This window comes from Gymnodraco acuticeps, unplaced genomic scaffold (assembly GCF_902827175.1).
Source record: "Gymnodraco acuticeps unplaced genomic scaffold, fGymAcu1.1, whole genome shotgun sequence".
Taxonomy (NCBI): Eukaryota; Metazoa; Chordata; class Actinopteri; order Perciformes; family Bathydraconidae; genus Gymnodraco; species Gymnodraco acuticeps.
Window position 1 is genome coordinate 852,202 of NW_022989953.1, and position 23,801 is coordinate 876,002.

Here is a 23,801-nt window from a genome sequence, read left to right on the forward strand (position 1 = left end):
TCCCATGGCATTCTAATACAACTTATCACATGGCACACAAATCACTTATTACTGAATGTAACCATACTTCCTGAGAAAGCTAATTAGCAATGCAAATATTTGACGATTCAAATTGGGGAGATAAAAAAATGAAAATTATTTTATTTGTCATTAGTAGGAGCTGAATTATCCACAGAGATCACTTCATAAATCAGTATTTTTGTAAATATTGCAAGAGAATAGGAAACTAATTAATATGATAATTCAGTTTGATCTGTTTTTACATTTTTCAATATCTTCGGTTTCCCTTTCACAAATGAATATGTGTTACGCATTGTTTGCATAGGCTACTGTATACAAAACTTAAGAGATTAAAACAATTATGTTTGATTTGATGGTCAAAGTCATTTTCTAAATTCAAAATGTTTCTTTCTTCAATCATCATTTTATTGGAAGAATTGTGAGAAAATCCGAATCCAATCATGATTTGGGTGAATTGCTACACAGTAGACATTCATCTGTGAACAAGAGAGAAGAAAAAAACAACATTTGTTATTATTTAATATTTAAAATGTTCTATGTTTAATTGTAAAGGAAAACCCACTTTTAAGTAACTGTGTCAAATTCTGTTTATTTACAGTTGTGGAAAATGTAGTCAGATTCTTTACTTGAGTAAAAGTATTGCATTGAGAATGGTACTAGGAACATTTACTTAAGGTATTTGGATTCAAAGTATTGATTGTAGAAAAAACTAAGAAAATATGAATATGAAATACTTTTAAATAGTTTGAAGCAAAAGCAGAACATCTTCACATTCAAGAAGCTGGAAGTGTGACATCTTTTTTAACATGAACATTCTTAGCAACATTGCTGCCAATACATTTTCTGTGAACCCACTTTTGGTTTTAGTTACTTAAATATAATATTGGATGGTTTAATCTATTCCAAATAATAATCATTTTAGTTTCTCTTTAGTGTTGTGTACTTATAAAATAACTTGTAAATAATGTTTCCAAAATGTGGGTAGAAGTATAAAGTAGTAATACATGATAAAATACTCCTGTAAAGTAAAAGTTCCACACACTTGTACTTAAGTACAGTATTTCAACTAAATGTACTAAGTTACTTTCATCCAATGTGTTCATATTCATTGCAGTGTTGAGTCATTCATGAAGAGAAGTATTGAAAGATAAAGTGAAGTTAAGATAAGAAGAAGGAAAACCGCGCTGGTAATTATGTTTCTTTGTTTATACATTTTTTTTTCATCCAACAAAAGTTTTTAAAACACAATTGAACATGTTGTCCTCCCCCATTATCATTAAGGGGAATCCACTTCTGCAAATGACACTTCCTGGGTGAATCATAGAGCTGAACAACGTGGCATTAAGTAACGAAAACCCTGAAGACAGCTGGAGGAGGAAAACTCGTTTCAGGGTCAGAATGGAGCAGTTCCTGTGTTTGCTGGTTGCACCTGTTTGTTGTGATGAGTTTATTCTTATCAGAATATCTGCTGCGCCTCTGCAGACGCTCTGGGTTTGGAAGTGTGACAATTGTTACACTTCCAATTAATGAAAGCTGCTACGAGTGTGTGCTGGAGAGACTGACTCTCACAGCGCCGGATACGAGCGGCGGTGCACTTTGTGCCACATGTAGAGCGGTGTAACCTGAGAGCTGATGGAGAGTGTGCCATCAGGTTCATCAGGTGCAGAGCCCTTCTGCTGCAGCACTGTCACGCATTGTCAAATTCACTGCCGTTATACGTGCAAACACGTACATATGTCATTATGCACAATGCACAGACTCACTGTCTGCTGCATACAAACACAGAGTGACAAACAATTATTGACTTTGATTAATTTATTTTCACCACTGTATTACATTTTTTGTTTAATGACAACAAGCTCTACTTGTTCAAAGCAGATCAGTTATGCACAAGGATGTGTGTACTACAGACCATGTTTATTATTGTACCCCAATATTTAAACAATATCCAACATTAGCTGAATCAGAATAATAAGGAGCCATTAATGCATGGGTGTCACTTTGTTAGTAAAAGTGGTGGGGAAAATGTTTTCAGATTTAAAAACAACTACTGCATTTAACACCCCCTGCAAACAATACATACATATTTATATACGTATACAGTGTGCTGTATATACATATATATGACAACTAGTGCAGTAACTACAAAGTGATTCTCTATTCAGTAATATTAAACGTGGGGTTACCAGAAATACACCCAGGGAGTGAGAACAGTCCCTCCAGATTGCACATGTTTTATTGTGCAGCCTTTCTAATTCTTAGTGCACACTATTTTCTGAACATTTTCAAGTCGTGGGGACAAAATTGGCCATTTCCAACAGTGGAGGGGACATGTCCCCAGCGTCCAGTTAACTTGGTACTAGAAGTTGAAAAAACAAAGTTGTACATGTTGAACCAACTTGATTAACACATTTTTAAGAACTCAATCAAATAAGTTTAACCAAAATCTTAAGTTATCTTAACTAATATTTTCTAGTCCAAATAACATGACACATGCAGTTGAGTCAACAGACTACAAGTTGTATCAACTAATGTATTGAAGTGTAATAGACTTGACAGTAAATGTGGAATCAACTTGACACAACTTAACTCAGTCAAAGCAACAAGATGACTTGACTTAGTCAAGTTGAGTCAACAAATCATTTTTAACAGTGGAGTGTAAATGCCTCCTATGCATTAACGCTCTGGCTGAGACTTGTCTTCCTAGCACACCTAGATTCAGAGTTTATTTGCCTGATGTTTGTAGAATCAACCCTTCTAGTCTTCGTGTTCCCCCCCTTACTTTGGTGTTCGCGGTCAAATTTGACCGGTCCGGTTTTAACTGCTATTACATTAATACAAAAACCATTAATCATCACCAAATGTCATTTAACACCCTTTCAAACTGTAAATATTGTATCAGACTACTGGTATACACAGTGGCGGCCAGCCCATAGGGGCACTAGGGGCGCCGCCCCACCTCTTCCCACATAAAAAACAAAAATATTTTTTTTTCATTTTTATTTTTAATGAACAAGGTAAATATTATATAATTGGTATCAGTAAAATGTATAATCTACAATAATATCTCGTTTAAAATTGTGTTACGATGTCTAAAGTTACTGATAAGTCACATGTTTCCTGCCTGCATGGCCTTGCCCGTGTATCATTACCCTCTCTCGTCTGGGTGCTAAGAGAGGAGCCCTCAACCAGTGCAGCAGCAGCCACTAGCAGCTGACTGTTGCTATCTGTAAACTATATCTCCGAAACATAATTTCAGCCAATCAGCGTCGTCAAATCTGATGATCACCGGGCGCCAATGTCAGCGCCCGGTGCAGGGTTATGGCTAGAAAGGATCCGTCTTGTGTAAAACTCTCGCGAGAGTTTGCGAGTCACGTGGCTGAATGTTTACATTTGACAGGCAGCCTTTCAGTTACGATCGTTAATTAGTGGTCCACAGCAAATGATGGTGAGAAGCTAAACTATCTATTAATTATGTAAATTACAGGGAGTGTGATTGTAACTGTGTGTGTGACTAGCTGGATGCAAACAGGTAAACGCTGTCTTTTGGTTCTCATGCTTGCTCTTCAAACAGCCGGGGACAGATACCATGTGCCTGTGATAAATAAACACACACCCACACACACACACAACACACACACACACACACACACACACACACACACACACACACACACACACACACCACACACACACACACACACACCACACACACACACACACACACACACACACACACACACACACACACACACACACACACACACACACACACGCACACACACACACACACACACACACACACACACACACACACACACACACACCACACACACACACACACACACACACACACACACATATTATTGTATATAGTTGAGTTTTGACAGCATCCATCAAACTAGATTGTTTGCCTTAATGGTCTGTTTGAATATTTCTGTGTTTATGAACCACGTCTGTGTCTGCATATAATGTTCATATTTAGTCTCCTGATTTTAAATGGGAATTCAATCATTTGAGTGTTCCCAAAGAACCGGTGTTCTGCAGTTTGTGTGGACCTACTGTACTGTTGCACAATTTATTGTAGAAACTATGTCCAGGACAAGGACGTTTTGGAAGATTCATAGCTAACCACACTGAAGATTATGGAGGTATTGATCAGTCTTCTCATATCTCTAACATCACCAGAATTTCTCAAATTGTTCCCCGTGTGGTTTATTCACCATTACAATAGCCCCACCTACAATCATTTCCACCAGCCGCCACTGGGTATACATGAAAAGCTGCAGTAAATATACAAAGAATAGACACTGAACATGTATTGCATGTGCCAGGTGTGATCCATGTGGGGGGATGGGCACATAAGAGCGAGAAGTGTGTCAAATTGTTCTGTGTGTGTTTGTGAGTGCCAGGTGTGATTCACATGGGGGGTTTGGGCACATAAGGGGGGGGGGACAAGAAGAAGATACACTTTATTAATCCCTTACAGGGAAATGTCTTTCCCCACTCTGTTGTGTTTACACACATTACACACACAGGGAGGATATACATGCACACACACAAAACCACATGCAGATAGGAAAGATAGAGCAGAGAGGCTGCCAGGTACCTGGGGCAGGGAGCAGTTTTGAGGTTAGGTGCCTTGCTCAAGGGCACCTCGGCAGTGGCCTTGGAGGTGAACTGGCACCTCTCCAGCTACCAGCTCACTCCATATCATTTTTGGTCCGATCAGGACGTGAACCAGCGACCCTTCGGTTCCAGGACCAAGTCCCTACAAACTGAGCCACTGCCGCCTCACATCTATGTGTGTGTGTGTGTGTGTGTGTGTGTGTGTGTGTGTGTGTGTGTGTGTGTGTGTGTGTGTGTGTGTGTGTGTGTGTGTGTGTGTGGGTGTTTGTGTGTGTGTGTGTGTGTGTGTGTGTGTATGTGTATGTGTGGGTGTTTGTGTGTGTGTTTTATCTGATCCGGATGGTTACTAATTCCTTTTCTTTATGACCGGGAACGCTATGGGTGTTACAAAGTTGACTAAATCATCCAAAATGTCAAATGTCTACTGTGAAGGATATCATAAAGCCTTAATGCAATCGAATGTAAAACAAAAAAGTTATGATTGATGAAAGTAGTAAATCGGTCAGATTTGACCCGAAGACAACAGGAGGGTTAAATGCTTCCTTTGCTTTTACCATAGGCTATAAGTCGGCTAGGAAGTTAAATGGTTCTTTTTTTGTATGTTTGAATTTTGTCAATTGTGGTTGCTTCCTACTTGGTTTTAGCTTAAAAACTACAGAATGAACATCATTGAAAGTCTGATCAACCACTCGTGGCTATGATTGAGTCCCAGCTGTTAAACACATACATGTATCTTCAATTAATTTGATTTAAATATGAATCATAATTTTAATATATTTATTCTTGTTGTATTATTTTTCCATCTGCTGTTGTTTAGTTCACTTGTTCTCTGTGCAAAGCACTTTGTAACTACTGTATGTTTTGAAAGATGATATTTAAGTACATTTTACTTATTATTATGTTCATAATTATTAATATTGTGGGAGAAAGACAAGCTGCTGGGATTTCTGTTAAATTACAAAAAAACAGCAAAGTCACAAATACTGTGCTCTCAGGAGTGTCTATCTTAAAATGTGTATAACTATCAATCAGTTATTTGTTTACAAGCTGAACCACTTGTTTCCCTTCATTAGCATACTCTATGTATTGAATTCAAAGAATAATATTACATTCTCAATGAAGTTGGAGGGTGGGACTTTTTTCTTTCTTTGTTTACATTTCCGTCAGATGAGAAAGCATCACAGTGGTCTGATGATATTAACATATGTTTGCGGATTCATTGATTTAGCGTTGATGTTAACGGTTGGGTCATTCATTCATTAGGGACTCTAATTAGAATGATTGCAAGATTAATGTCTATGTAATCGCGTCTTTTAAGAAAAAAATCTGTATGTCTAGGGTTTGCATTACCATATAGGAGGAATCAATTCCTTTTGTTAAGCATAACTCCCAACTGTCTGCAAAAACATAAACATGCTTTCAAAAACAACATAGGTATTGTTTGTTTTCCTGCTAATTGAGTTAGTTTTAGGCAAGACGTTTCTCAAAAGTCGGCCCTGCATGCCTCAGTGTCAATAAGGTGACATCTCTCTTCTCTTTCATCTCCACTGAGTGATCTATGAGGGTCTGGATATCCCAAACGGCTCTCCTCTCTTCAGCTCAGAGAAACACAGGCTTGCTTTGACCGGTAATTACATCTTGTTGACTTGATAGGCCTACTGACTCCTTCATGGCTAATGGGTTTTTTCCCTTTCCCCAGCTTTCTCTCTGACTTCAGTTAAAGGTATGGTTTTTGTGATGAATGTAAACAAACCCTGCCTTGTTTACGTTGATATTTCCCTGCTAAAATGCATTGTGTGTATCCCTGAGGGCTAGCAAACATGTTGAATGCATTACCTCATGGAGTTTGCAAGTCATTTGTGTGTGCGTGTTTAAAAATCTGTCTGAAATCTAACACAGTCTTCTTCTTCTCCTCTTTTATATGCAGTGTTCTCTTTTTTGGTGCACTTCTGCCACTGCCATTCACACCCTCTGCAGTTGACAGAGATGTGTCAGATCCTGTCCTCGTCATGCAAGTGAATGCTGGTAGGTCAGGAGATACAAACAATGGCGCTAAAGGGATGTAGCCTTAACACAAACAAGTACAAATCCACATAATTCATTTTCAAAATGTTGAGTGCTCGAATAATCCAATAAGAGAGAACATTGGCAGACATTTTCTTTTTTCCTATGATGATGACGCCACATGTATTCATAGCTAACATCAGGTCCCTTCCATGGATGGATGAATAGAAATGGATATAGAGTTGTAGGCGAGAGCCTGTTTATTTCTTTCAAAGTTGCTCATTGGTGCATAAAGCCATCCAGCTCGTCTTTTAAGTACAAAAATACCCAGATGTTCCAGCGATCTCTTTCATTGTGGCAATGGCGCATGCGCACTTAGGTTTTCCGTAAACTAAAGCGGATCCGTCCGGTCCCGTCTCAGCTCATATAACTTGTGCTCTTAGCAAATGTTATAATCTTTAGAACCTAATGATAAGCACTATTTAAGTGTTTGCATTAGCAAAATAAATGTATTTACATATGTCTCTTTTCTTATGTTAGTCAATGAGAAAAAGTCTTCTTGGTCCCATGGCACGAATGACAAAGAATGTGTTTTTCCACCGTTTGGCCTTCAGGAAAATGTGCTTCAACGTGTGCTTCAATGTGCTTCAATGTGCTTCAACGCCTGGTGCACTTCCTATGGGCTTCAGGCATTAGACAGACAGGACTCTCTGCAATAAAACGGGATCTGACCCAGCCAATTAGACCTGGACTGAATGTTTGGAAGCTCAGGTCCCAGGTCAGGTTTGGGTCACTGAGACTGCTGAATGCCTCAATTTCAAGCTAAGTAATGCAATTCCTCTGTATTTCATTGGTTCCTTGGGTAGAACTCTGAGGGATAAACTTCTGCTCATTCCCCATCGGGATGAAGGCGGCGGACTCATTCATGTTCCATTACCCCAGGAATGTCTACTGTGGAATAAGGGAGCAGTCGCACATCACAGGCTGGCATTCACCTTTCAATCACCCTCCTCCAGCCCCTCACCCCTGTAATCATGTTAGCTCATACATAATCGCATTTCAATTACTGACAGGAGTGTGACCTTTGCCTCCCAACATGCCTAATCTAATACATGTGTTTCCTCAAAGACAGAGGGATGCCTTGTTTTGGAAGACGGAAGAGAAAAAAAAGGAGCATGCATCAACATGCTGTGTCATGCCGAAGCTATAAAAAGGGATGCTGCTGTTTTCTTCTCATTCAGCCTGGGAAGTCAGCATCTATTTATAGCAGGACGTATGTGGCGCTAGGAAGTGATGTAAACACGGATTTGGAATGGATAGAATGGGGGGGGGGGGGTTATAAAGAGAAAGGAGGATGCATGCAGCTAGAAGCTAAAGCTAACAATCCCACGAACCAAGTGTGTCTCTATCTCTGTCTGCATGTGTGTGTGTGTGTGTGTGTGTGTGTGTGTGTGTGTGTGTGTGTGTGTGTCAGGGGCCCTATGCACTTCAGGTCTTTCTACAATCCCACCGTTGAGCAGAGTGGAGAGAAAACACCTAAGATACCCTTAGGCCTACATCTACCTCCCCCCTCTCTGTCAGTCCCACTGGGTAAGGTAATTCTTAACTCCAATAGTTTTTCATCTCTTCTCAGTCTTCCTCTCGTCTCCTTCTCTCTCCCTGCTCCCTCACTCTGTAATTCCCACTCTGTCACTCTGTGTCTGTGTGCTTAGTGGCCTTGTGTCATTATTATGGGCCAATTTGTGTCAATGCTAACATCCCATTCATCATGGGGGGAATGGTTTCCGCCAGGGCTCGGGGGGCTCACATACCTCACCTCTCACATTTTCACCATGGTGGCATCCGCTTCGCTTTGGGGTCAGAGGTCAGAGTTCCAGACCTCCTGAGTGATCACTGAGTTCTCTGCTAACCCCCTCCTTGCTCTCACCTCCCCCCACCCCACAACATTACTGCTCCCCACCAGCTCTCTTACATTTCCAGGTCTTCCCCCCTCCTTCACTCTTGGTTCTCTTCTGTGAAACTCACAAATCACCAGTTCTTCTGTCTTGAATCTCCATTTTACAATTCTGGCATTGCCTCATTTCCTTCTTTCGTTTCCCTCATGCACGATTGTCATTTCACCTTTGACGAGGCATCCCCTACTTGAGCTCTTTGGCACCAAAAAGCCAAATGCTATCTGATAAGTCGTAACTTGTCCCATGATGTTTCTGCAGAGAGGTCTGCACCACGCTCCATACATTATGCTTCTTTTCCCAAGCTTTATCCCTCCCGCCCGCCCACCAACCCAGTGCAACCCAACCCCCCTATCACATCAATGACTCACAGCCCTTACTCTCACTAAAACCCCTGCATGCGGGTCGATGGTTTATTTCTTATGAATGAAAGGCCCAAACGAAAGTGCATTCCAGCTCTGAGAGGAAGCAGCTGGCTGTTTGGTGAGTACATGTCAGACATCAGTGTTTTACATCCATGTTAGACACAGGAGAATAAGATTAAGCATAGAGTTAAAAAGAAAGAAAAGGAAGAAGAAAAAGAAGAACATGAACAACAGGAAATGGGGCCCAGGAGGAGAGAATCGTTGTGGAAAGGCTGCCGCACCACCTACGGTTCTCCTCCTGTGAACTGCATCGCGACAAAGGGGGGATTGAAGCTGATGTCAAGGTGAAGGGTGAGAAGGCAGAGCTAATATCTGCAGTGATGTTTTACACTTTTCCCCAAACATGTTTCACGTGCCTGTCTCCAAACTTTCTAATGGACGATTGCATTCCTTGTTTACAGCGTTGACAATGAATTACGAAGGGTGCTGTCTGGAACACACAACGTGAAGGGCAAAGATTTCAGAAAAAAGTCAGCAACAACTTTCCTGCTGTAACCTGAAAATGAGCAGCTGAGCTGAAAGGATCCTTGTTGTTGTGAAGTTTCCCTTGCTTGTTTAGATATGGTATTTGCTGTAAATCTGTGCAGCGAGAGCTTGGCTCCGCTGAGTCGCAGGCTGCCAGACGGAGGCAGGCATGGGGAAGGAAGGCATGTGGGGCACGCAATGTCCGTACATTTCTGTCTCTGCCAGCTCCTAATTATGCTCAATTACACCTTTAACACAAGTGGGCCGCTGTGGACATTTCTCAGGGTGTGAGGTCAAGCATTTCCTGTGTCTGTGAATGACCCAACGTCAGGGGAATTATCTTGCATGGGCCTCTCTCTCTCTCTCTCTCTCCCTCCCTCCCTCCCTTCATCATTCACTCTCTCTGTCTTCTGACCCCTCCTCCACTAAGACCCGATCCCAGACCTCCACCATTCACCAATGAGTCAGATAGTTGGGGCTTAACCTCTGTGACATCCCAGGGCTCTCTTCTCTCTAACCCAAACAAACAGGAAAAGGCATGCACACCCCGACCCGCTCATGTACACTCATGCATTTGTGCATGGCATGCATGCAAAAACACTTCTCAGCATCTTGAAACTCAAGATAAACTGTAAGAAAACAAAACTAAAACAAGACCATGTGAGAGACAGCTTTTATCTGATGGTCTTGTTCATTTTTTTATCCTTCCAGTGTAAACAGAACACCTTAAGGTGGCTTTGGTGCGGGTATGAATGTTAATTACACATCTGATTTAATCTTATCTAATCTAGTTGACAGAAAGGGTTTTTTCCATATCTAAATGTGTGAGTCACAACTTCAGAAGAAACGGCAAACCTGCTGCACAATGGTAGTGTACCAACAGGTTGGGTTCCCACACCCAGTAGGAAAATAAATACTACATAATCACTGCCTATCAAAACAGGCAACAGGGTAAACCGAAAATGGTGCATTCCATGGGAAATCCATAGCGAGCAAGTACATGCTCGCTCCTCCGCACTGACATTTCAGAGACACAAGGGAGAGATTAGAGGCGCATATGGGAGGGCCACAAAACCAGGATGAAAGATGGCTGAGGGAGATGGGGGTTAGGCCCCCTATTTTTACAAGATGAATCAGTGGTTGAAGTGACACCATGCGGATAGATCTGACTGAAGGGAAAATCTAGAAGTGGCTCAATTGAGGAGGGTGGACTTGAGGAGATGATTTATTGCACCTAAAAGATTTAGAAATTGTAAAAACCCAAGGCAGAACAAATATCAAGGAGATAACATGAATTGCTTCAGAGTTTTATGACATTTTTCATTACACATTGGGCATGGAGAAAAATACATAAAGGTAAACAAACCCGCATGTACAATCCAAAAAAGAGAGTGGGGGTAAGAAATATTAGTTTTGGTGATTGAAAAAACTTGCTGGCAGGAGTATGTATGTTTTGAACACCCATTTGCCGCCCACTACCCCACACAGTCCTGCAAGCAACCGCACAGTGGATACAGTTACTGCAATGACCCAGCATTTCACTCTGCCAAGAAGACAGGATTGGAAACAAATACGAGGGGAAAAAAGTCCTCAGAGAAAAATGAAAGGATTTTTTTCCTTAAATGCTGAGTAGAGGACTTTGGTTATTATTGGAGGTGGGGAAAAATGAAAGAGGTCATTCATGACAAAGAGCCAAGATATGAGGAAACCACACTTGTGTCTGCAACAGGCAGTGGGAAGGCTGAGCCAAGTCTTAGTCTCAGCTGTTGTTCCAAGCCACACATTTATCACACAGGCACTTCCCCGGCAAGAAAAGAGCCTCACAGGCAGCCCGTGGAGGGGTGCAGACTTGTTCAAGTGACGAGATGACCCTGAATACCAGAGAGTGGCAGGTCTGTGGGATGAAAGGAGAACTTGTCTTGGCTTCTGTCTGTCCTTGTGACTTTAAGTGCTGTCCCCTGTTAAGGTAGAGTGAGCCTTTGGAGAGAGACAAACTACCTGGCAAATATTTGTGTGCTAGGTCCACATTGTGGGCCATGCGAAGAGGAGGAAAGCCGAACTGGGTGGAATATGGCCTAAAGCTATTAAACACACTGCGTTTCTCCTCCTTCACATTCTTCACCTTGGAAAAAATGAACAGGATAGAGAAAGTGGAAGGAGTGGGTGAGGGAGAGAGGGAACAGAGTCACTATACTAAAGAGCATTGTGTGTAGCACTGTGGTGGACTAACGATTATAGGAAAGCTTTTACAGGTTTTGGCCATCTGTCACTTTTATGAACAGTGCGGTAGGAAATTGGGTCTTTGGGTTGTTTGGCCTTAGAATAATGAGCCACTGAAAATGATTGTTATAGATGACCTCTCGGCACTGTTCTCATATGGAGCCAATCGAGGCGCAGCTACAGAGGCCTCCTAACAATCAGGGATAAATCAATTGGATGTTACGGGTCAGGGGTGCTGCAGGAGGTAGGCCTGGGAACAAGGTAACAACGCGCTTCCTGCTAGGAGGAGGGCTGCCTATGGGGTGTTTCTGAGGGAAAAAAGGCCTTGTTCCAATCAAAGAGTCATCAAAATGTTTTAATGCCATACCTGAACTCTTGCAGGACGATGCATTAAAGACTAAGGAGAAACTTGGAGGATTACTCCTTCAATTAACCCTAACAAAGGGGAATCTTTTTTTTAGCATTGGGTAAAGAAACTAAAACAAACGAGGGATCTTGGAAAAGGAAAGGAGGAGAGGGGGATGTGTAAGGAAGGTGAAGAGAGGTGTGTATTCCAAAAAGCCTATCAGTCGTAACGCCAAGCCCTCTTCGGATGCCCCTCAGACAAAACAGACCAAACACCTGATAAGATTGATTGTGAGAGACATTCCTCAGCTGAATGGATGTGTGCCGATGAGGGCACGTTGTGTGGTCAACAGCCAAGAGTTTTCAGAAAAATGTCAGGTATCTTATACCAAAATGTCAGGTATCTTATACCAAAGATTATCATCATTGCAACAAGAATTCTAGTCTCTACTCTCTAACTATAATTCAAATTAGAATGAATGTAGGCCTACTCATTTTAAGTAAGCTTCCTTGCTAACGTTTGCTAACGGTTAGCCTACAGTCAGGAATGCCTTGAATTTAGCTTGCAGTTGGCCTTTTGTTGGTTTGTGAACACGGAGGGACCTCTGATGTGCTGCTATGTGCTTCAGTAAATACCTCCATACCATACTGTAGGCCGACTGCTTGTAAATGTAAACTATCTTTTTTTATATATCTGTATGTGTTGGATATAGAACAATAGACGTGTGGAAGTGGAAGCTTTGAAGGGAACTTTGACAAACCTTGGTTTAGTAATGGCAGTAACATGAGTATTTGAATACTCTGTTAATGCAGCTCAGGACTCTTCTAATATGTTTCAACAGACATTCACCTAACATGCCTACTACTAAAATAAAGACATACAGGTTGTATGGTTTAGTATAGTATAACGTAATATGACCACATTGTCGTGAGTTTTAGATATATCAAGAACTTTGTTTCCTGTATTTCATTTTGTGTCAAGGCACACTTTGACGCTAATAAATTACTTTAAAAAACATGGTCCTTCCAACAACTGGATCAACTTGTTGACAAATATATCCTGTCAGAACAGTGCTTTAACTGTAAAGTTGAAGTATGTGAGGGGTGTTGGAACCAGGAAGTCGATTCCAAACTTCCTTGTGTGACTTTTCCAACAGCAGGCATCTCGTTGGTCCAGTTTCTCAGGTCATGGTTGAAACCTTCCTAGTAGTGAACTTCCTGACAGTTTGTTCCCCTGGGCTTTTGGTTGCAAGTTGGAAATGTCAATATATCCTCAGTTAATGCAAATGCAGAAGGTAGTAACAGTCAAGGATCTGTTTTGTCCAACCCGGTATCGCGGCAAGACGTGAACATGTGACGATTTACCATGCTGGGAGACGTGAAGATGTCACGATTTCGTCCCTTCAAACGTGACAGTTACACAGTATTGTTAACCCATGTTAACCAGTGGAGAAATACCCGGAAATGCCAAGCAAATGCTACCCCGACGGTCGGTTGTTATTGTAAATATTAATATAACAATGATTTATTTTTTAATAGTCACACTCGATTACGCCGATTTTCTTGTTGCCCCAGCTAGTCGACACCTCTTTTAGCAGAAACAAAGGCTACATTAATGTATTAAATTGATGTTAATCCATGCGTGTGGATGTGGAATTAACGGACGTTCTGCATTCTGCGATTGCGTTGCCAGGCAACAGCTTCGGTTCATGTTAATTTACAAACTCTTCAACTACAACCGTAGTTATATTTAAAAACATGTTAGAAGGCCTCACGAAATACTTTAATGTAAATGTAAATTTAAATGTGAAGGAATGTGTGTATAACAAAATACAAGCAAGATCCTCAGCTCGATGATTGGATGGTTTAGCCGCAATGCACGCTAGGATTTGGTGTTTATGTGAAATCAGAAAACATTTAAAGGTGACATGTCATGCTTTTCCGGTTATTACCCGTCCCCTTGTGTGTTATGAAGGTTTTTATGCATGTAAACGGTGTGCAGAGTCAAAACCCTCAAAGTACACCATGTAGGGAGTAAAACTCTAAAACAGAAAATACCTCCCCAAAAAATAAAAATAATACTTTATTCCGAGTGTGCTTGCTTTTCTCTTTGAAAGTCATCACATAACGGCATTGTAATACACGGTTCGGCTGCATTAAATATTACATATCTGCCGTAGTTCTCTATTTATAGAGCCTTGCTGACAAGACTTCTAGACAAACAGGAAGAACTGCCGCCAATACTGAAAACGTGACGTGGATCATAAATATATAAGCAATTAAACAACATCTTCAATTTTCCTTCACAATATACGTCTCCTTGCAGTATCAACACTAATTCGGCTGACTTTTATATTTGATCCAATTGGTAGATAGGCTGTATATACAACATAACGGTGCACAGCTGATAGAAAGGGACACCTGGTGGTTAAAGCACGTTATTGCATTTTAATTATTTTATTATTAGATATTAATAGGATCCCTATAAACAGTGGCGGCCGGCCCATAGGGGCGCTAGGGGCACCACCCCACCTCTTCCCACATACAACAATATATATTAAAAAAAATATTAAATTAAAAAAAATATATTTAAAAAAAATATATTTAAAAAATATATATATTTTATATTTTTATTTTTAATGAACAAGGTAAATATCATACAATTGGTATCAGTAAAATGTATAATCTACAATAATATCTCGTTTAAAATTGTGTTACGATGTCTAAAGTTACTGATAAGTCACATGTTTCCTGCCTGGCCTTGCCCGTGGCATTAGCTTATCATTACCGGGCGGAGCCCCCGAGCCAAACAGCAGCAACCAGCACGTTGCAAAAGTCTCAATAGTAAACTGTGCCGCCGAAACATAATTTCAGCCAATCAGCGCCGTCAAATATTTTGGTCACGAGGGCGCTCACGTTGGCGCCCACGTTGCTTACGTGCGTTGATGTGAGTTGTTTTTTAGACTCGTGAGTGACCAAGGTGACGCAGTATTTGGATGAGAATGGTGTGCAGGTGGAGTCGCCGGACCTCGGTCCGCACCCAATTCCGTGCAAGAGCTACTCTCCAATCCTTTCCAAAGGAGAAGTTTGGGAGATAAATTGATACTTAAAGACCTTGGACCGGACCAACCCGATTTGTATATATCACAGCAAGCTCGTGAAAAAGACAAAACGTATCAACGAGGCTAGCTGGATGCAAACGATGCAAACAGGTAAATGCTATCTTTTGTTTCCCATGCTTGCTCTTCAAACAGCCGGGGACAGATAGGCCTACGATCTGTTCAGAAACTAGACAAAAGTTAAACAAGTAGGCTACAAACCACAGACTGTCTGTGTCATGGAGAATACAGTCGCTGGTTTATTTATGTCTGTATAGGCCGTTGTTTTTCGCCTGCCGTCTATCTGCAGACTTGTCAAAGCATTAATTCATGGTTTTTACTAAACGGTATCAGTATGTTGTTACGTCGGCATCATTTTGAAACGTGTATTACAATTTAATCACCGTAAAATATGTTCATTTTGTTGTAGTTGTAGCTCCCGAGCCAGCGCGTCTTGTTTGAATGATGCGAGTAAACACAGCTGGCAGCCGCGGTGAAACTCGAGCGACTAGAGCGTCCGGTCTGAACGCAGCATTAAAGCGAGCTCCGCGCTGCACTGGAAACGCGCCATTACATCACCAGAAGTCCTAATTTAAGGGGTCATTTCTCCCCCAACATTTTTTTTTACTCACTATATAAACAGCCCCACCAAAAATATTTTCCACCAGCCGCCACTGCCTATAAAGTATATTCATTACTCGTTATTCTCTACTAATAGTTCATTAAAGACTGTATATAATGACTATTTTGCACATCCCTTTCAAGATTTCAAGATTTTCTAAGGTTTATTGACATATCATATTATGCACAACTACGGTGTAGTTATGCAATGAATGAAACACTTGGGTCGCAGGTTCCTCAACAGTGCATTACAAGACTTATATCAATATGTGTGTGTATACCTCCGTCATATTCTGCACATTTCTTATACTATCTACATACATCTTATAAGAGTATAATACATATGTATAATATCAGTTAAAATAAGTGCTTAAACATAGTTAACATTGCAGGAAAGCAACATATTAGACGTTAAGTACTTTGTCAGGCTTACTATTTATCTGGAGATACAAATGTCACTGTGTGTGCTGTGTGCTCTGCATGTGTGACCATTAAAGAGGGTTTCATCCCTCCATATTCTTCTTCTATACCCCCAAAGCTTTTTTCTTATTCAAAAGAAGACCTTGACCTAAAGTATTCTTTAATGTTTAAATTAAGCCTTAATAGTTTGTCTGTTTTGCACATCCTCCTATTAATATCTAATAATACAAATAATACAATTCAATAACGTGTTTTAACCACTAGGTGTCCCTTTCTATCAGCTGTGCACCTTTATGGTGTAAATACAGCCTAGTATCTACCAATTGGATCAAATATAAAAGTCAGCCGAATTAGTGTTGATACTGCAAGGAGACGTATTGTGTGAAAAGAAATGTAAGATGTTGTTTAATTGCTTATATATTTATGATCCACGTCACATTTTCAGTTTTGGCGGCAGTTCTTCCTGTTTGTCTAGAAGTCTTCTGATCAGGGCTCTATAAATAGAGAACTACGGCAGATCTGTAATATGTAATGCAGCCGAACCGTGTATTACAATGCCGTTATGTGATGACTTTCAAAGAGAAAAGCAAGCACACTCGGAATAAAGTATTATTTTATTTTTAAAAAATGTTTTCAGATATCACATCACATAAACACCATATCCCAGCGTGCATTGCGGCTAAACCATCCAATCATCGAGCTGAGGATCTTGCCTACGTCTGTTTCCGGTTTCGTTTATGACAGATGTATTTTGTTATACACACATTCCTTCACATTGAAATTGAAATTTACATTAAAGTATTTCGGCCTTCTAAAATGTTTTTAAATATAACTACGGTTGTAGTTGAAGAGTTTGTAAATTAACATGAACAGAAGCTGTTGACTGGCAACGCAATCGCACAACGTCACGTCCGTAAATTCCACATCCACACGCATGGATTAACATCAATATAATACATTAATGTAGCCTTTGTTTCTGCTAAAAAAGGTGTCGACTAGCTGGGGCAACAAGAAAATCGGCGTAATCGAGTGTGACTATTAAAAAATAAATCATTATTATATTAATATTGACAATAACAACCGACCGTTGGGGTATCATTTGCTTTGCATTTCCGGGTATTTCCCCACTGGTTAACATGGGTTAACAATACCGTGTAACTGTCACGTTTGAAGGGACGAAATCGTGACATCTTCACGTCTCCCAGAATGGTAAATCGTCACATGTTTACGTCTTGCCGTGATACCGGGTTGGTTTTGTCTTGTATCTCATCTTACTAAAGTCTATAGTTAGCCTCATTTACGCTGGATGGCAAGTTTTCCATTAAACAAAGTTGTGGATAGTCCCTGAAAACTAGTGTTATTTTTGGTATTTTCTTGATCAAAGTTCCAAGACCACTAATTGTCTGAGATATCACAAGTCCTGCAGACTGCACACACCTGCAGTCTTGAAATAGCCCAGCATGGTCCAAAGAAATCCCATTCATTAAATTAACTCGACAGAGATTTTAATTGCCGCTGTGTCATTTTTAAGATGACATTTTTTACATTTAACACACAATCGCCATTCGTCTCGCACCTGGTATTAAAAGTAAGTCGAGTAGAGTTGAGTTAAGCTAAACCATGTACGAGTAAAATCAGGCATTTAAAGGTAGGTTTCCATGAATCCCCTCTATTACCTCATTCACACCAACGCAACTCCGGTTCAAGCTCCGTGCTAGAGCTTTTCAGGTTCAGAACCGGTTCTTCGGTTTGGCTCCGGCTCTTTTCACACCGCCCAGAGTCCGACTGGTGCTGCGTCATTGCGTCATCGTTTGCGTCATGACGTAACCGTTTGCTTGCCTGCTTCATAAAGCCAAACCGCGCGGAAACCCCTCACAGCGACAATAACAACAATGGCCGATTGTGTTCCAGCTTGCTCTGTACCTCTTCGGAAGACTAGATTCCCAGTAGGTAGCTGGTCTCTTCAGTGGACCACTGCTGCTTGTTAAGTTTCTCCATCGTTGTGTACAAACTGGATAAAACGCGGGCTTTCTGTTGTTGTTCAGGAGTTGATCCCGCCCCTGCCCCCGCCTCGACGTAAGCGTGACGTATGCGGTGCTTTTGCTCCAGCCGGACAATTTTTTGGTGCTTTAATGGCGCGTTTCCACTGCAGCGGGGTAGCCCCGTTTAAGCGTCCTCGCCCTGGCCTCGGGCTGCCTCGCTGGCCGGCCCAGGCCGTGGCGCATTTCCATTACAGTTTAGGACCTGGGGTAGCAACGCAGTGTAGGCGGGGCGATCGGCTTTGTTTTTGTTCACATTTCGAGTTGTTCCGTCGAGCTCCCGCTGGATTTGATCATCCCCAATGAGATGTAGGAACGTCGTCACCTCCTCGGTCGACCACGGTGTGCTTTTCTTATTAGACGTAGCCATTTTTGTAGCTCATCCGTTTACAAAATGCTGTTTATAAAAATGCTGCAAGCTTGCTTCTAAATATATATGCGACGCTAGGGATGAACTCGCGCGCGATCTTGTGACGATTCTCTCTGACCAATCAGCAGTCGAGAGTGTTGACGTCACTAGTTCAGCCCTGGCCCTGGTCTGAGGGAACCACGATTTTATGAGGCCGGAAAAAGAGGGAAAAAGTACCCGCTAGCCGGTACTAGGCTATATGGAAACGCCACCAAAAACCGGCCTGGCCGCTTGAGGACGGTTAAGGACGCTTAAACGGGGCTACCCGCTGCAGTGGAAACGCGCCATAAACGAACCGGATTCCGGAGCTAAGAGGCTGCTCCGCTGCGGTGTGAAGAGGAAAACCCGGTGCTTTTCAAGCTCCAGCTCCGAACCAGCCCTGAAACACCGTTGGTGTGAATGAGGTATTACTCTTGTGTTCTACTGTAATTAATTGTAATTTCAAATAAAATAAAAATAGACTGTGCTTTGACTGCCCTAAATGACACTATATTGGGACTAGTAAAACTAGTAAATAGATATCTAAACAAACAGGCATTTAACAAGCTGCGCCAGAGAGGAGATCGGGATGGAGATTTGTTGGACAAATAGAATGTGAGGGAAAAATTAAGAGACAATATGTGGCAAATGTATCTCTTTAGTGACTTCAAAATGGACTGAGGAGTCATGTCTTAGTGCCTTCGGCCAAATGCATTTTTTCAGTATTAAGCGGGTGGAGAAAATGAAGTAAAACCAACTGCAAATTAACAGGAAATGTTTAATGAACATTTCTTTCAGCCAATTTGTTCCAGCATGCTTTGTTTGCATGAAGTATATCAAGTTCCTCTCTTACATTCTAATCCTGTAAATTGAGTTATGAGGTGCCACAATAACGTGCTGCATGCAGACAGCTGCCCGAGCATATCGTGGCAAAACGAGGAAGCGAATGGTGCAGGACCCTTTAGAAGGAAATGGGAAACACTGGCAGGGATGGCGACCCGGGTTCAATATCAATGACAAATACACACAGGGCAGTGTGAAAAAACACATGCATACTGTACATGTGCGTTAAAGATGCACACAAACGGTCTCACACACAGCTGGCCAGGAAGCAAAATAAAAAAGAAACACAACCTCAACAAGCTGTTGGCTATTCTCTACTTCTGCACAGTTTGACCATGAAAAACACAGATTAGAGGCCACTGTATAACTGTCCCTGTCAACAGCCCATTGTGTTTGGCTTTCAGAAAGAGCCCATATGGTCAGCCACTGTCATCCTGATAGAGCCATATATATCACGGCCTAATGAGGGGCATCATGACAATACAGAGAATGGCTTTGGTGCGTCTGTGGACTATAAAGTGTGCGTCTAGCTGTACTAACAAACAACAGCCCCATATGAAGTCGCTTAAAAAACAATAACAGATGTTGAATTCGGTAGGAGCGATATAGTCAATTTCCAGTTGTGTGAGCATGTTACCCACACATGTGCCAACTGACACGCAGCATGTTCCTGTTGAGTCCCCGCCCCAATTAAGAAGAAGTGAATACATAAAACATGTAGGAAGGTTTGTGAAGATTTTCTGTTTTGTTTACATTCAGTGCATGTAGCCATTGTCCAGCACATGTGTTGTTGAATTCATCTTGCTTCCTTGTGCTTGTTGTCTTTAAAAATACCTCAGCTATCTGGTTGTTGTGTTCCTTAAGGAGGTGGAAAGGAAGTGATCAGATCACTGTACCACAGACCAACGAGCCAATCGTAACGGCTAGCTGCATGCAGTAGACGGGACATTTTACCTATCGAGAGGCACATGCTAGGTATCTCTGAAATATTCCTCAAGGTTTAAGATTCTTAAGTGTAATTGGACTCATAGACTTATGGCGCTTTTCCACTGCAGGACCTAGCACGGTTTAGCTTACGGTATGGTTAGGCCTTGGTAGGCCTGGCTCACTTTAAGCTGCGTTTCCATTACAGTTTAGTAACTAGGGTAGTAGGCCTAACTATAGTAACGCAGTGTAGGCGGGATGATCGGCTGTTCGGCGGGCGGAGTGACGCTGCGTAAAACTGCCGTGACGTCATCTTCAATGCAAACCACAAAACATCAGCCGTTAGCTGTTAGCACCCAGAGCTCACAGCTCCTCATATCTGTTCAGAAACTAGACAAAAGTTAAAGAAGTACAAACCACAGACTGTCTGTGTCATGGCGAATACAGTCGCTGGTTTATTTATGTCTGTATAGGCCGTTGTTGTGAGTGTGGACGGAGCATATACAACGTTAGCTTAGCCTGAGCGATCCGATCTCCATTCAGAAAACACACATTTTAAAAGGTTTTTCGCCTGCCGTCTTGTCTGCAGACTTGTCAAAGCATTAATTCATGGTTTTTACTAACCGGTATCAGTATGTTGTTAATTCGGCATCATTTTGAAACGTGTATTACAATTAAATCACGGTCAAATATGTTCATTTTGTAGTTGTAGCCCCCTTGTCAGCGATTCTCTCTGACCATTCAGCAGTTGAGAGTGATTACGTCACTAGCTTAGCATATTCAGCCCGGTTGTTGGCCTGGTAAGAACCTCGTTTTTGGAGGGCCAGAAAAAGGTGAAAAAGTAGCCCTGGGCCAGAACTACCCCTACTGGAAAAGCAAAAAAAGCGGGCCTGGTTTGGCCCGGCCAGCTTAAACCGTGCTACATGCTGCAATTTGAGAAGCGCCATTAGAGTCCTGAGCAAAGTTTTGCGTCTTTATCCAATTTTTGCTTTGTCATCTGTCAAACAAAGAAATAAACGCTAAAAATAACCATGATAAATTATGTATTTTATTGAATTTATTTTGTTTTAGCTTATTTAAATCTCAATCACAATATTTATTCATTTATATAGCACATTTAAAACAACCTCAGTTGACCAAAGTGCTGTGTTTGCACTTTTTCACACATTGCAAGGCCAATATGCATATGTTTTTTTCAAGCACCATATTGCACTACTGTACTCGATGAATCTGCACTTTAAAACAAGACTTTATAAAAACAGTTAGATATATAGATAGATAGATGCATACAGCGAAAGCAAGAGAAAGTAAGAGGGGAAGGGGAGGGGGCTCTGCACAAAGGAGAAGCCTGGATTAAGTCATGAGTGGCAAGCGACATAGGTTGGATTTTTAACAAGTGAGATCACATCCTCTTCCCTAAACAGAGGAGGAACTCTTCCTTGGGTGGACAGGACAGACGAGCTGAGCCCCGCCACTGTCTGTCTGTCTGTCTGTCTGTATCTGTGTGTGTATGTGTGTGTATATGTGTGTGTGTGTGTGTGTGTGTACAAATGGGACATCCATTACCGAGCTAAGGCAGAAGCCCAGAAGTCCCCGCACGAAGGAGTCTCCACATGTCAGCAAGCTGCACATTGAGGGACACACAACCAGAGTATGTTGTATGTCAAGTATGTTGAGTATGTGTGCATAAGTGTGTGTTGATCTTTGTGACTACGCTTCTGCAAATGTTTATCACACATTTTACAGTTTTGTTACATGTACACACATTTGTAGCATATGGGTTGTGTGGTTGAGATCAGCCAATCATATTCACGATCAGATCAAAATCCTTACCTATGCTTCTTAATAAACATGTTTTTCGTTCACATAATGATCTTTGCAGATTATTTACATGTTAAAGGGTCATACATATTATTAAAAAAAATATTGTATTATTTTGCAAAGTGTAGATTTACCAAGGATTCATACTATGAGGACACTTCAGGGTCCGATTGGGATAGACAAATGTCTCCGATGACAATGCAGGGGGAAACAATTTAGCCCTCCAGCACACCTGTAGGGCACAGCAGTTAAAGACTCTGAAATAATCCCTCTTAATTGGCTGAGAGGACAGTTTGACCTTAAACCTATAAACACCCATTAGTGTAAAAGTGCCCTAAATTCCCATGCCTAAATATAGTCAAGCAACATTTCTACTCAAATTTCTCATAAACTTGAGTTTCCTAAATCTGGTGACAACTAATTACAATACCTGTATTATAAAGATTAAAAAGACAAAACGACTGATTATTTCCAGTGACAATGTTTTTTCCATTGTACGTCTGACTCATTCTAAACTAAACTGATTTTTTAAAACGTTCCATGCCTAAGACATTTCAAGTGTTACACCCTTCCGAGACACGTGTCATTTTATTGTTACTTGTTCAAAATCCTTTCCCTCCGTCCTCCAGGAGACCTGTTCAGCATTTTGTAGAGCTATGGGATTTGGAAACACAGACCGAACCTCCTACAAATATGCATTAATTCACAGATCAATCATGGCTAACCCGACTTCCTGTTACGGTAAGGGTGCTGGGGAAAGGGGTAAGCGCTTAAAAGTGCATCGTCACCACTGGTTACAGGAGATTTGGGAATTTGAAAACTGCAAAACGTGTGAAAGTTATCACTACATAGCACAGCTGAAAGACTTTCCTGGAAAAAAGAAAAAAAGAGCTTAGTGTTCGCGGGTCTCAGTGTCTATAAATCGTATTTCTTGAGGGAATTACAAGGAAGGAGATTTGAAGATTTATGCGACAAATGTGGCCTAACTGTTGTTATTGAAAAAGAAACAAATGTGCAGGCACCAGAACACACCAGGAATGCAGGTCTAATCTTAATCCCTATCACACATGTTAGGTACCTATCCATTTCAAGACTGTGAATCATGCTTATTGCATAGAAGGAACATACACACACACACAGCCCACACTCCTGCCATCCCTACTTTTCTCCCACTTTCAATTCTGATGTAAAGAGTAACAATTTATGAAGGCAATCCAGGTTTCTCTTCCTCCCACACTCTATCCTTCCCTCCACTTCCCATCCCCGACCAGACATGACCCTATACTGCAGGGTGGAGTAGTACAAGTCTGGCTTTTGGTGAGCTGAGTGGAGATGGTGCACAGATGGAGATGGTCTCCCCTTACAGCCTTAAAGAAATTAGAAAGATAGAGAGGAAGAGAAGAGAGAGGAAGTGCTGGAGGAAGAGGCGGGGGAGGAAGGGGGGGCTGAATCCAAAAGAGAAATAAAAACATTTGCAGCTTGTTATGGGAATTTTCCTCCCACGTGGAAATATTTCCTTCATGTCTTCAGCCGAGGAGCCTGTTATTCATCCCTCCACCTCTCTCTTTTTCTCTCCACCCCCATTC

General features: G+C 41.5%; 1 long non-coding RNA gene across 1 annotated transcript in view; it reads right to left on the reverse strand.

Annotated features, from left to right (window-relative positions):
* Positions 1 to 268: 268 nt before the first annotated feature.
* LOC117542797 overlaps positions 269 to 23,801 on the reverse strand; it is a 150,858-nt gene continuing 127,325 nt past the window's right edge. Inside the window, exon 4 of the long non-coding RNA XR_004568489.1 lies at positions 269 to 497. This is a non-coding gene — a long non-coding RNA (uncharacterized LOC117542797). The remainder of the gene's footprint in view (positions 498 to 23,801) is intronic.